The 13,322-nt window shown below is 35.2% G+C and overlaps 1 protein-coding gene across 1 annotated transcript in view; it reads right to left on the minus strand.

Moving 5' to 3' along the window:
* The window catches only part of WDR72 (WD repeat domain 72), a 220,168-nt gene that overhangs the window by 87,179 nt on the left and 119,667 nt on the right, over positions 1 to 13,322 (minus strand). The window lies entirely within an intron of this gene.

Here is a 13,322-nt window from a genome sequence, read left to right on the forward strand (position 1 = left end):
TTATAAATATTTGTTGAACGAACAATTAGTATATACATACAATGGAATATCATCCAAATATCTTTAAATGATGGTGTACAACTATATTTTTTTGGGAAAATGTGTTCTATTAGGCAGGAAAAAATCCTTTTTGTAAAACTATGTGTGTGGGACTTCCCTGGTGGCACAGTGGTTAAGAATCCGCTTGCCAATGCAGGGGACATGGGTTTGAGCCCTGGTCCGGCAAGATCCCACATGCCGTGGAGCAACTAAGCCCGTGCGCCACAACTATTGAGCCTAAGCTCTAGAGCCTGTGAGCCACAACTACTGATCCCGCGTGCCACGACTGCTGAAGCCCGTGTGCCTAGGACCCGTGCTCCACAATAAGAGAAGCCACTGCAATGAGAAGCCTGCGCACTGCGACAAAGAGTAGACCCTGCTTGCTGCAAGTAGAGAAAGCCCACATGCAGCAACGAAGACCCAACGCAGCCAAAAAATAAATTAAAAAAAAAAACTGTGTACGTATGGATATGTAGATATATTTAAAGGTTTATATAATACATACATATGTACATATATAAATATATGTATATAATAATATATAACATATCATATATTATGTATTAAATATGTTCACTATAATGGTAATATAAATATATATGTGTATTTAGTCACAAGGGACAAATACCAGAATACTGACAACAGTTAATTGGGAAGAGGGGATTAAAATGATGTTATTTATACTTTAGGGGGTTTTGTTTTGTTTCTTTTAGTTTTTAAAAATTTTTCAGTGATGATATATTTTAAAATATTAAAAAAATTTAAAAACCATTAAAAATTTTTAAAGTACAAAAGCAAAATGGGGGCAACCTTAAAAAGCACATTTTTTTTCACCAATAAGATAAGGGATCGCAAGGCAGAAATAGAGACACAGATGTAGAGAACAAATGTATGGACACCAAGGGGGGCAAGTGGGGAGGGGTGGTGGGATGAATTGGGAGATTGGGATCGACATGTATACACTGATGTGTATAAAATAGATAACTAATAAGGACCTGCTGTATAAAAAAATTTTTTTAATGATAAGGGATAATACAATTATTATTATTTTTAGATGTTGGGGGTAGGAGTTTATTAATTAATTTATTTATTTTGGCTGTGTTGCATCTTCGTTTCTGTGCGAGGGCTTTCTCTAGTTGTGGCAAGCGGGGGCCCCTCTTCATCGCGGTGCGCGGGCCTCTCACTATCGTGGCCTCTCTTGTTGCAGAGCACAGGCTCCAGACGCGCAGGCTCAGTAGTTGTGGCTCATGGGCCTAGTTGCTCTGCGGCATGTGGGATCCTCCCAGACCAGGGCTCGAACCCGTGTCCCCTGCATTAGCAGGCAGATTCTCAATCACTGCGCCACCAGGGAAGCCCTTATTTTTTTAAAACATCTTTATTGGAGTATAATTGCTTTACAATGGTGTGTTAGTTTCTGCTTTATAACAAAGTGAATCAGCTATACTTGCAAATCAAAAAAAGTACTATATAGATTGAAAAATGGGCAAATAGCATCAATAGCAATTCACAAATAATAACATTCAAAGTAAAATATAAAACATGTTTACCACCAGTGGTGATCAAAAAGTGAAATTAAGATAAAAATACCATTCACTACCTATTAATTTCACAAAGGGAATTTCTTACATTATTTTATTTTGTAATGTTTAATACACACAAATAATATATAAACCATACATTTAGTCTTTTTAGGATCATCATGTTGTATACTAAGAAACATGGATAAAACTATGGAGCATCATTATTCATAATTGACCCAAACTAGAAACAACCTACATGTCCATCAATGGTGGAATGGATAGAGACACCATGATGTATTCATGCCATGGAAAAATATACAATGAAAATGAAAGAGCTATAGACATTTAACAACATGTATAAAATGTATGAATCCACCCATGTAATGTTGACCAAAGATGCCAGACACAAAATAATTAACTGTTAAATAAAAAACAAAAACAAACAAACAAAAAAAAACAGGAGCAAAGAAACCAATAGGGTTTAAGGAAGCATTCATAGATAATAAATCTATAAGGATAGTGATTACATTTGGAGGGCAGGGAGGACATAATTTCTGGGGTGCTGAATATTTTATTACTTTATGTAGTGATCATGCAGGTGTGTGCTTTGTGGCAATTTACTGAGCTGTACATTTTTGTCCTGTGTTCTCTTTATTTTTCCTATATGTGTTATACATTTCATTGTAAACAAATAATGTAACTTAAATGTTAAAGAAATATCAACAATGTGTCCCCATCTTGGTTAAAAAAATAGAGCCTGCTCTGATTCGATACCCCTGCCTACTGTCAGAGGTTAAATACTATCTTGAATTCCATGTTTATGATTTCTTTGCTTTCATTTAATATCCTAATCTTAAATATCTATTCCTAATTAATCTATTTGAGTCTGCATGTTCTCAATTTTCATAAAAATATGATTATGCTGTTTATAATTTTCCATGATTTGCTTTATTTATGCTGAATTTTGCGATTGTGAGATTCATATTTGTTGATGATTACAGCTGTATTTTTCATTTTTACCACTATAAAGTATTATACTATATGATAACTACAGTTTATTCATTTAAATGGATATTTAAATTATCTTCAAGATTTAGTATTACAAAAAGAAAAAAAGGCACAGTGAATATTCTTCTGGTGAAGACTTTCTTCCGGTGCACATCTGCAAAACTTTCTAGAGTGACATTGATAATTCATAGGATACGCACTTCAGCTCTGTTAGATTTTCCCAAATAATTGTATCAATTTATAAGTCTCAGTAGCACTGTATAAAGAGTTTCCATGCTCCACATCCTTATTAATACAGGATCTCATTTTTGTCAATATGGGGATATAAGATGGTATCCCTTGTAGTTTTAATTTTCATTTTTTAAATTATTACCATTAATTATCACTGCAATATTTCATTAGCTTTTCACATTTGTTCTATAAAGTGTCTACCTATGGCTTCTATAAACTTTCTTTTGTCTTTTCCTTATTGATTTTTAGGGTTATACATTCATTCTAGAGATAATCTTTTGTTGGTTATGTGGTCCAAATACTTCTGTTTGTGGCCTGTCGTTTCTCTATTTTTAATAGTGTTTTATGATGAACACTGAATTCCTATTTTAATGCTATCAAATTTATGATATATTTACTTTAAAAATTATAGGTATCCAGAGGATATAAAATTATTTACCTATTTTTTTTCCAAAATTTAAAGTTCCACACAACTTTTTAGTTCTTTCATACTTTTCTCTTTCATATTTGTGTTTGCTTCGCAATTGGGAATAATTTTCATGTTTTTTTTAAATTTTGACATTCAATTATTCCAGCGTTATTTGTGAATTTGTCCTTTTCTCACTGATCTCTGTTCCCTGGGACATTAATCAATTTATCTATGACTGCACAATACTCCATTGTATAACAGCTTCATGAAAAGACTTTAAGAGGTGGTTGGGTAGTTTCTCCTCTCCTGTTCTTTTACCCTTTTATATAAATTTGAGGGTGTTTATCAAATTCCAGATTATATCTCCCACTTATTTAGACAGTGCTTAATTTCTTTTGATAGTTTTATAATTGTTCAAAATGATGTTTATATTATTTGCCTATAATTTTTAAACTTTCTGTAACACCTATAACTATGGGTCCTTTTTCATTTCTGATACTATTTTTGTTGCTTTTGTTTCTTTCTTGCCAGAAGTTTGTCAGTTTTTATTTTCTTTTCAAAGAATCAACTTTGACTTTGTTCAACCTCTCAATGGAATCATGTTTTTCTTAGGAGATAGTTTCGCTGAGTATACCATTTTAACTTATTCTCTCACAGCAATTTTAAGGCATTATTCTGCAGTCTTCTGGTTTCCTTTGATGTGGTTGACGTGTCACACAGAGAGCTGATAGTCTGTCACTCCATCTGGCCTTTCTCTCTGCTGCTTTTTAGATCTTGTCTTTAATATTCTGCGTAGAATCACAGAATCACTGTGATTCTTCTAGGTGTGTATGTTTTCCCCCAATCTTTCTTACACTGTATCTGAGTATTCCTAACCTTTGTTAATTTTGTGAAGTTCTCAGACTCATCTTTTTGAATATCTTCTCTCTCTATCCTATTATCCCCTTATGGAACTCTGATTAGCTATTTGTCACTCTATCCCCTTTCATGTTTTTCACCTCTTTGTCTCTCTGTGTCACATGCTGGGAAATCACTTCAGAATTTCTTCTAATTTGCCAGTTTTCTTCCCCCCTGTCTCTATTGTGTCATTTAACTTATCCATGGATTTTCTAATTTCAACTTTTACATTTTTCATTTCTAGAAGTTTTATTTGACATATTGGTCATTTTTTAGTCAGTTATTTCTTACTTAGCTTTTTCAAGCCTTCTTTTATTTTTTTAAGCATACTTGTTTTGCATTCTGTATCTATAGTTCCAATTTTTGAAATCCTTGTGAATATGACTCTTTTTAATTTTGCTGATGCTTTCCTGTTTCCTTATATGTTTTGTAAGTGTGTGTGTGTATGTGTGAAACATTATCGGTGAGAATCCTTTGAGACATGGGTGAAAGATGTATTCTTCAAGAGAGTATTTGTGGTTTTGACTGCCAGGTACTCAGGGGTACCACTAGCAGGTCCCTATTTAAATAAAAATTTTACCTTAAGAGTTTTTCATTCCTTGCAAGTTAATGTGAATCCTAACTCAACCTGTGTGAAGTTAGGTTATGGTTATCAATTTTCAGGCAAACCGACTTTCCCCCATCCATCTTGGGCTAAAACCAACAGAAAAATCTTTATTATCTCCATTTGTGGAATATATTCCTCACCTTGGTTCACTTTTTCACGGCATATACAGCTCTTAGAGAATAACGGATTTGCGCAATTGTCTCCAACCTAACTTCCCATCAATACGCTGGGCCTGGACATTCCCTCTAGTTACCTTTAATTACCTGTGTCACAGTTAAAACCAAAGCTGAGAGAACCCAGAGATTAGCAAATGGTCTTTCAGCTTTCTCTCTAACTGTCTGGATTTGTGTTCTCATTTTGTTTTTTACCTCTTAAGAGTTGCCTTAAATTTCATTTAAACTAACATATGTATTATTTTTAAGGATGAATTTTAAAATACTTTATTCACTATTTTTAGAGAATTAATCAGTGCTGTTGTTCAGACTATTAGCCTACAAAGAGACAGAAATTGGGTTTGTAAAGAACACTAAAAATTAAAATACTCAGTTTTGATAATGGAGCAAGAAAATGGGCACTCTCACACACTGCGTGTTGGGTGTAAACTGGTATCTCTTTCATGGAAGGCAATTAGCAAAATGTATCAATAACCTTAAACTATTATATACCCTTGGATGCAGAAATTCTTTTAAAAATAATTTATCCTGGGGTAAAATTACAAAGATGCACAAAATTATATGAAAAAGAATGTTCATTGTAGAATTTTCTATATCAATAAGCTGAAAGTAAATGTTCCATAATAGAGATTTGGCTAAAACATTATGGTATGTGCATGCATTAAAATATTAAGTAGATATTAAAAAGAGTCCTTTATAAAATACATAATGTCACAGCGAGAACTTCACATATATTGTCAATAGAAAATATCTAGATTTGAAAAGTACAGTTTGATTTTTTTACAAAATGGCAGAGATTTCTTATGACTCCTTTTGATTATATCTATTTTTAAAACTCCTACAAAAATTTATATGTTACCGTACTAAACAAAAGCTGTTTTAAAAAAGTAATACAAATTGACAGAGAAAATGTTAATAATAGATATGGCTATCTAAATGTTTTTAACAGGTACCTCTAAAAAAAAAAAGTACATTAAATTTTAAAAAGTACATTAAATTAAAAGTACATTAGATTAAACTTAAAAGTGTAAGAAAAACAATTACAGCATATATGATCAAAGGCTAATATTTTAGATATTTAAAGAACTCACAAAAATTCATTAGCCATATACTCAAGAGAAAAAATGAGAAAAGGAGATTTAAAAATATCACAGAGGGGAATAGTTTTTAAACCATTTGTCCCAATAAAAAGGAAACAAGTAAAAAATTTTATATACTATACCAGTTTTGATCCCTTAAATTAGCTAAATTTTTCACAAATTTGTAACAAACAAAAAGTAGAGTATCCCAAACTGTTGGGTGCTCATTTCAAGGTGAACTCTGATAAGATCTAGATGTCCTTAACATTTTTCAAAAATATTGTGATAATATGTATCAATAGTCTTAAAAATATTGAGTATCATCTTCCCTAATTGAGATGCTACTTCATGTTCTTGAAGGTTACCATTCCCAGTCCATCCTTTGGGTTTATGCCTGGTTTTCTTTCATTCAGCTGTCATTCAAGAGGTCTTTGCTGAGTATCTACTAAGTAGAACGTGGTGTGAGAAGCTATCCACCCAATACAGAACAAGACCCAGCATCTGCTTGGATGCAGTTCACATTCTTTACACTCAGAGGAGAGAGACAGCTGTGCCAAGCAATAACCACATAGCTTAGATGAGGGCAGTATAAGGAAAAATATAGGAAACTAGAAAGATCTGAAGAAGGCATCTCAGCCTGAAAGATACAAGTAGGAGTCTAAGCAGAAGTGACACCAAACTGAGATCTGAAAGATAAAGGAGAAATGAACTGAAGAAAAGTGGGAGGCCAAGTATTCCAGGCAAAGGGAAGAGAATGGGAAGCCCCCTAGAGTGATGGCTGGAAGAGGAGTGAGAAGGTATGTAGGGATCATGCACTGTGACAATCTTAGTTTGTCTACAGAGTAGAATACGGGAATGTATTACAGAATGAGACAGACAGGACAGGAGCCAGATTACACTGAAGCCCTGCAAACTGTTGAGTTTCAAATTTACTCAAAGAGCAGTTATGACCCTTGAAGGGTATTAAGCAAGGAAGTCACCTATTCACAAACTATAGCTATGGTTTCTTTTGAATTAGGGGTTGATGAAGCAGGCTGAAGACAGGGTTTCGCCCTCCTGTGCACTTCCACTTCCCCAAGCTATAATAGTCTCTGGACACAACAGCTAGACCTCCTCAATTACTGGGCCACTCAAAAATCACAGCAATGATTCTAGCAATATACACATTCCCTGGTCTGTTCTCATCTTCTTATTTTGAGATCCACACCACCACAGTAGGCCCATTGTACTGCTGTAAACAAAAATCTGTCCCTAAATGTGATCACTGTAAGCCTCAGGAGCAACTGGATGTTTTACGATATTTTCAAATCATAAATGTTATTCCAAATTTATTTAACATACAACAAAGTTGGCTTCCATTTGGAAATAAGTCCATTGGACGATATGTATAAACCATTATTATATTTGAATGTACTAAAATGATTAAATGTTGTAATGCTAGCCAGTCATCATTGTTTGAGCATTTTAAAAACTTTTAAGAAATAGTATATTTTTAAAGTCACGTCACCAAAGGATTTGAAAAACAATATTTACCATTGTTTTAGACATAAGTAACATAGAAAGAAAATAAATACCTATAATAGTAATTCCTGGGTTTTAACATATCATGAATTGGGCAATACATAACTTTTAGTAATGTGTAGCAAAGGTTACGGTAATTCTTAAACTTATTTATATTTATATGTTACCTATATACAGTATATTACTCAGACAAGAATTCTATTAACAGTAACCTGCTAAATCATGACTGAATGATGTTGTGTAAAAATATAAATGTAATTATATTACTTTTAGAATGATAAAGTATATGTAAACCATCATTATAACAGGAGTGTTTTAGAAACATTCACCAATCTGGTTACAATAAAAAGAAGTCTAGAATAAATAATTAAATGCAAGAGTATTTCATTCAATCTATGTCACTGCAAAAATGTGAGGGCTAAATATAAATTTTAAGTTGTTAGTTTACATGTTGTTTATAGAATGCTCTCTGATTGCTTGGCAGATACTTCCCCAAAATGTAGTGTCCAGGTTTTGCATACATCAGAAGATGCTGGTTTTTTCCCCCACTTCACATCACGTTTAGTCTTACTCTCTGACATTCGGGTTGAGGCAAGAGTGGAGGTATGGTTTACTATCAGGACAGCAAGAGGGTGGCACTAAAGAACAATGGTCCATTCCAACCTCTGAACTTTGTGAGGCTGGGGAGTAAAATGGTACTGATATATCTACATGTGAATGCTCTAAACAGCAGGTGGGGAGAAGAAAGAGGCACACAGAGCTGAGCTCTTTGTCTGAAGTACACAGATTTGGGGAAAAGCTACTGAGTCAGAAAGTCTACAAGTAGAATCCCAGATGGCCAGCAGGCAGAAATTATTCTACTATCAGCAAGAACCCAGAATAAATGACAAGTAAAACTAAAGTTAACAGTACAAAATTCAAACTATCAACAACCCAGTATACATGTAAAAAAGAAAACCAAAAAAGACCCGAACGTTCGGAGGAAAACAATGTAAAAGGTGTGAAGGTATAAGTCTAACATCTTTATTAAAAAAAAGTTTATTCACTTATTTTTTTCTTCATCTTACTGTGTTCAGCTGTGCCTCTTCCTTTCCTATCTGATTCAGAAAGACAAAATGGTTAAAAAAGACTGTTTTTACCTTCTGTCTTTGAAGGTGGAAATACACTGTCTAACAACATGTTCGATAAAACTTCTTCCTGAAAACAAATTGAATACCCCACTGAGTTTGTTTTGAAAGAATCTGACCTGCCCAACCTACCACAAATGCAAAATGCATCTGGTAAAACTGATGCTTAAAATCACACTCATCTGCTCACTCTTGTGATTTTGTGCAATAATACCTAGTACAAACATTTAAATCCTAAGTGAGAAAACATATAGATGATAACTGGCAAATATTTTAGATATTTAGTTTTGTTAGAGCAAGAAGACTTTAGAAATGATTTAATCTGACCCCTTCCCCTTACACAAGGGAAAATGAGGGACAGAGAAGTAAAGTGATTTGTTCAAAGTTACTCGTTTGGTAAATAGCCAAGTCAGGATTCTCAAGTCTGTTTTTTTTCTATCTATTCTTCAGACGATATTATCAACTTAAATTTTTCAAAGAATGGAATAATGTTTTTTATTTATTGTTTCTAAGATATGCAGAGGGTCCTCATTAGCTAAGCATTCCTTTTATGAAACACCATATTCACTGAGATGTATAAGGAAGAAAAAGTCATCATTATATGAAAATATTTACTAATGAGCTGATCATTTATAAAATTAGTACCCAAACACTCCTCCCTTTCTAATATCCATCAGTCAGGTTCTGACTGATTATCAAATAATGCAATCCAATTGCAAAGTAAATAGCAAATACTGTTAAAAATGCAGGATTACACTAAATCCAGACAGGGATGTTGAAACTATCTAGAGTCAGACCCATTGTCATTGACTAATAAGAATCCAGCAGAGAAGACCAGTTAACAACTGAAGAAGAGAAAATTAATTCAGATGCTTCAAATGACAAACTTGTAACATAAAATATATGAGAGGCCTGTGAAACATTTGATTATCTTTTTATTTTGTTTTTGTTCTTTTTTTTTGTTTTTTTGTTTGTTTTCACTTGATTATCTTTTAAATGCTTTTCTAAAATAACTCTATAATGAAATTCAAACATGAAGTAAAAGGTAACATATTATGTACCATACAGTTTAATTTAAAAAAATACACAAAACAAAACACATGATTTGTTCTAAAGAAGTAGTATATAGGGCTTCCCTGGTGGCGCAGTGGTTGCGCGTCCGCCTGCCGATGCGGGGGTAACCGGGTTCGCGCCCCGGTCTGGGAGGATCCCACATGCCGCGGAGCGGCGGGGCCCGTGAGCCATGGCCGCTGGGCCTGCACGTCCGGAGCCTGTGCTCCGCAACGGGAGAGGCCACAGCAGAGGGAGGCCCGCATACCACAAAAAAACCAAAAAACACAAACAAACAAAAAAAACAAAAAAAGAAGTAGTATATAATTACAATCATAATCTAAATTTTGTTAAATATAATATAAATCACAGTTTAATAATTTTAACTTTAGTTTAAAATAAAATTTTGGGGGGGACCTTTTTAACAGCTAACTCAACAGATTAACCCATGCTTTACAATCCTCCTGACCACTGGTAGGCTATATTCTACTTTCTGCCTTCTAATCACAGGAAATATGATGTTTGCTTGTCAGTACTTTCACCTTTTTGTTCTCAATATTCTTTCCCAGGCTTATAACTTTAATTGCATAATTTAATAAGTTATATAAAAATTGGGAAATTCTGCATGTAAAATATAGCCCCTGAGAAAACAAAGTTTAGTAATCTGTATAGAGGTTCAGAATGAGCCTCCCCAAAATGTATCACTTTTGCATGAGGATTATTTTGAACTAAAGGTAATCCAGACCCTGAGGGTTCAAGAGAAACTACTGCCCCTCCCTTAACTAGCTAGAAGAATTTAAATTGGGGATTTTTCCCAGAAAAGAGTTATAACCAGAGACAGATTTTATCTAAGTGGCCCCATCTATATGTCAAGGCAAACGTCTAATTACCCATACATGTGCTCTTCTGCTTATCATCCTGTGAATGACCCTTCTGTCCTTGAAAGCCCCAGACTCCTATCCCCTTCCTTAGCTCAGGATGTCATATATAACTCATTTTACCTTTCTGTCTCTAACCCTCTCATGTATGTGGGATTCCCATAAGTACAAAATTAAATTTGATTTTCTCCTGTTAAACTGTCTCATGTCAATTTAACTCTTAGACCAGCCAGAAGAACCTAGAAGGGTACAGGAAAGTTTTCTGCCTCCCTGACATCTGAATGACTCTATGGTGATGAGTCACTCTAACAACTTCTGTCTCACTAGGTATGGATGAAGCCATGTAGCAGATCAAAAAATAATCATAAAAATATACAAAGATTCAGCACTCTGGTTACTTTGTAATTTTCTAAATTCTTCCTATTCTTTAAATAAACAAAAACTGGAAGTCACAGTTGATGCACTGCAAGTGTAGTTCATGCCAGAAAAAAAGATTAGGAATTCTAGAAAATGTATCTATACTCAAGGGAAAGTATCCACATCAAAAGATTTGTGACAATGAGAGTTTTTCAAGTAAGGATGGCACAGATGATGGGCGGGGAAATGTGGTATCTGTTTATTAACCACTACCACTGAGAAATTTTATGATGATTAACAAACATGGTAAATTTACAGAAAAGGTAACACAATTTCTTGAAGTAGAAAATTTTCTGAGAAACAACTCTGCAATGTAGATGAATTTATGACCTAATATACCTAATATATTATATAAGAAGTTATCTTTAAAACTCATGACACAAAAAGCAGAGAATATGGTACATGGATACAAAAGGAAATTACAGTAGCTGCCTACCTCTTTGCTACTAAAAACTTCAGAGAGCTACTTTTTTTAAAATTAATTTTTATTGGAGTATAGTTGCTTTACAATGTTGTGTTAGTGTCTTGCTGTACAGCAAAGTGAATCAGTCATATGTATACATATATCCCCTCTTTTTTAGGTTTCCTTCCCATTTAGGTCACCACGGAGCATTGCGCAGAGTTCCCTGTGCCATACAGTAGATTCTCATTAGTTATCTATTTTATACATAGTAGTGTATATATGTCAGTCCCAATCTCCCAATTCATGCCCCCCCTTCCCCCTTTGGTAACCATAAATTTGTTCTTTATGTCTGTGACTCTATTTTTGCTTTGCAAATAAGTTCATCTCTACCATTTTTTTAGATTCCATATATAAGTGATATTATACCCTATTTGTTTTTCTCTTTCTGACTTACTTAACTCTGTATGACAGTTGCTAGGTTGATCCATGTCTAAGGAATGTCATTATTTCATTCCTTTTTTTTTTTTTTTTTTTTTGTGGTATGCGGGCCTCCCTCTGCTGCGGCCTCTCCCGTTGCGGAGCACAGGCTCCGGACGCGCAGGCTCAGCGGCCATGGCTCACGGGCCCAGCCACTCCGCGGCATGTGGGATCCTCCCAGACCGGGGCGCGAACCTGGTTCCCCCGCATCGGCAGGCGGACGCGCACCCACTGCGCCACCAGGGAAGCCCCTTTCATTCCTTTTTATGGCTGAGTAATATTCCATTGTATATGTGTACCACATCTACCTAATATATTATATAAGAAGTTATCTTTAAAACTCATGACACAAAAAGCAGAGAATATGGTACATGGATACAAAAGGAAATTACAGTAGCTGCCTACCTCTTTGCTACTAAAAACTTCAGAGAGCTACTTTTTTTAAAATTAATTTTTATTGGAGTATAGTTGCTTTACAATGTTGTGTTAGTGTCTTGCTGTACAGCAAAGTGAATCAGTCATATGTATACATATATCCCCTCTTTTTTAGGTTTCCTTCCCATTTAGGTCACCACGGAGCATTGCGCAGAGTTCCCTGTGCCATACAGTAGATTCTCATTAGTTATCTATTTTATACATAGTAGTGTATATATGTCAGTCCCAATCTCCCAATTCATGCCCCCCCTTCCCCCTTTGGTAACCATAAATTTGTTCTTTATGTCTGTGACTCTATTTTTGCTTTGCAAATAAGTTCATCTCTACCATTTTTTTAGATTCCATATATAAGTGATATTATACCCTATTTGTTTTTCTCTTTCTGACTTACTTAACTCTGTATGACAGTTGCTAGGTTGATCCATGTCTAAGGAATGTCATTATTTCATTCCTTTTTTTTTTTTTTTTTTTTTGTGGTATGCGGGCCTCCCTCTGCTGCGGCCTCTCCCGTTGCGGAGCACAGGCTCCGGACGCGCAGGCTCAGCGGCCATGGCTCACGGGCCCAGCCACTCCGCGGCATGTGGGATCCTCCCAGACCGGGGCGCGAACCTGGTTCCCCCGCATCGGCAGGCGGACGCGCACCCACTGCGCCACCAGGGAAGCCCCTTTCATTCCTTTTTATGGCTGAGTAATATTCCATTGTATATGTGTACCACATCTTCTTTATCCATTCCTCTGTTGATGGACTTTTGGGTTGCTTCCATGTCCTGGCTATTGTAAATAGTGCTGCAATGAACACCAGGGTGCATGCATCCTTTCGAATTATGGTTTTCTCCAGGTATAAGCCTAGGAGTGGGATTGCTGGGTCATATGGTAACTCCATTTTTACTTTTTTAAGGAAACTCTATACTGTTCTCCATAGTGGCTGTACCAATTTACATTCCCACCAACAGTGTAGGAGAGTTCCCTTTTCTCCACACCTTCTCCAGCATTTATTGTTTGTAGAATTTTTGATCATGGCCATTCTGACCGGTGTGAGGTGATACCTCAT

This window comes from Physeter macrocephalus, chromosome 11, assembly GCF_002837175.3.
Source record: "Physeter macrocephalus isolate SW-GA chromosome 11, ASM283717v5, whole genome shotgun sequence".
Taxonomy (NCBI): Eukaryota; Metazoa; Chordata; class Mammalia; order Artiodactyla; family Physeteridae; genus Physeter; species Physeter macrocephalus.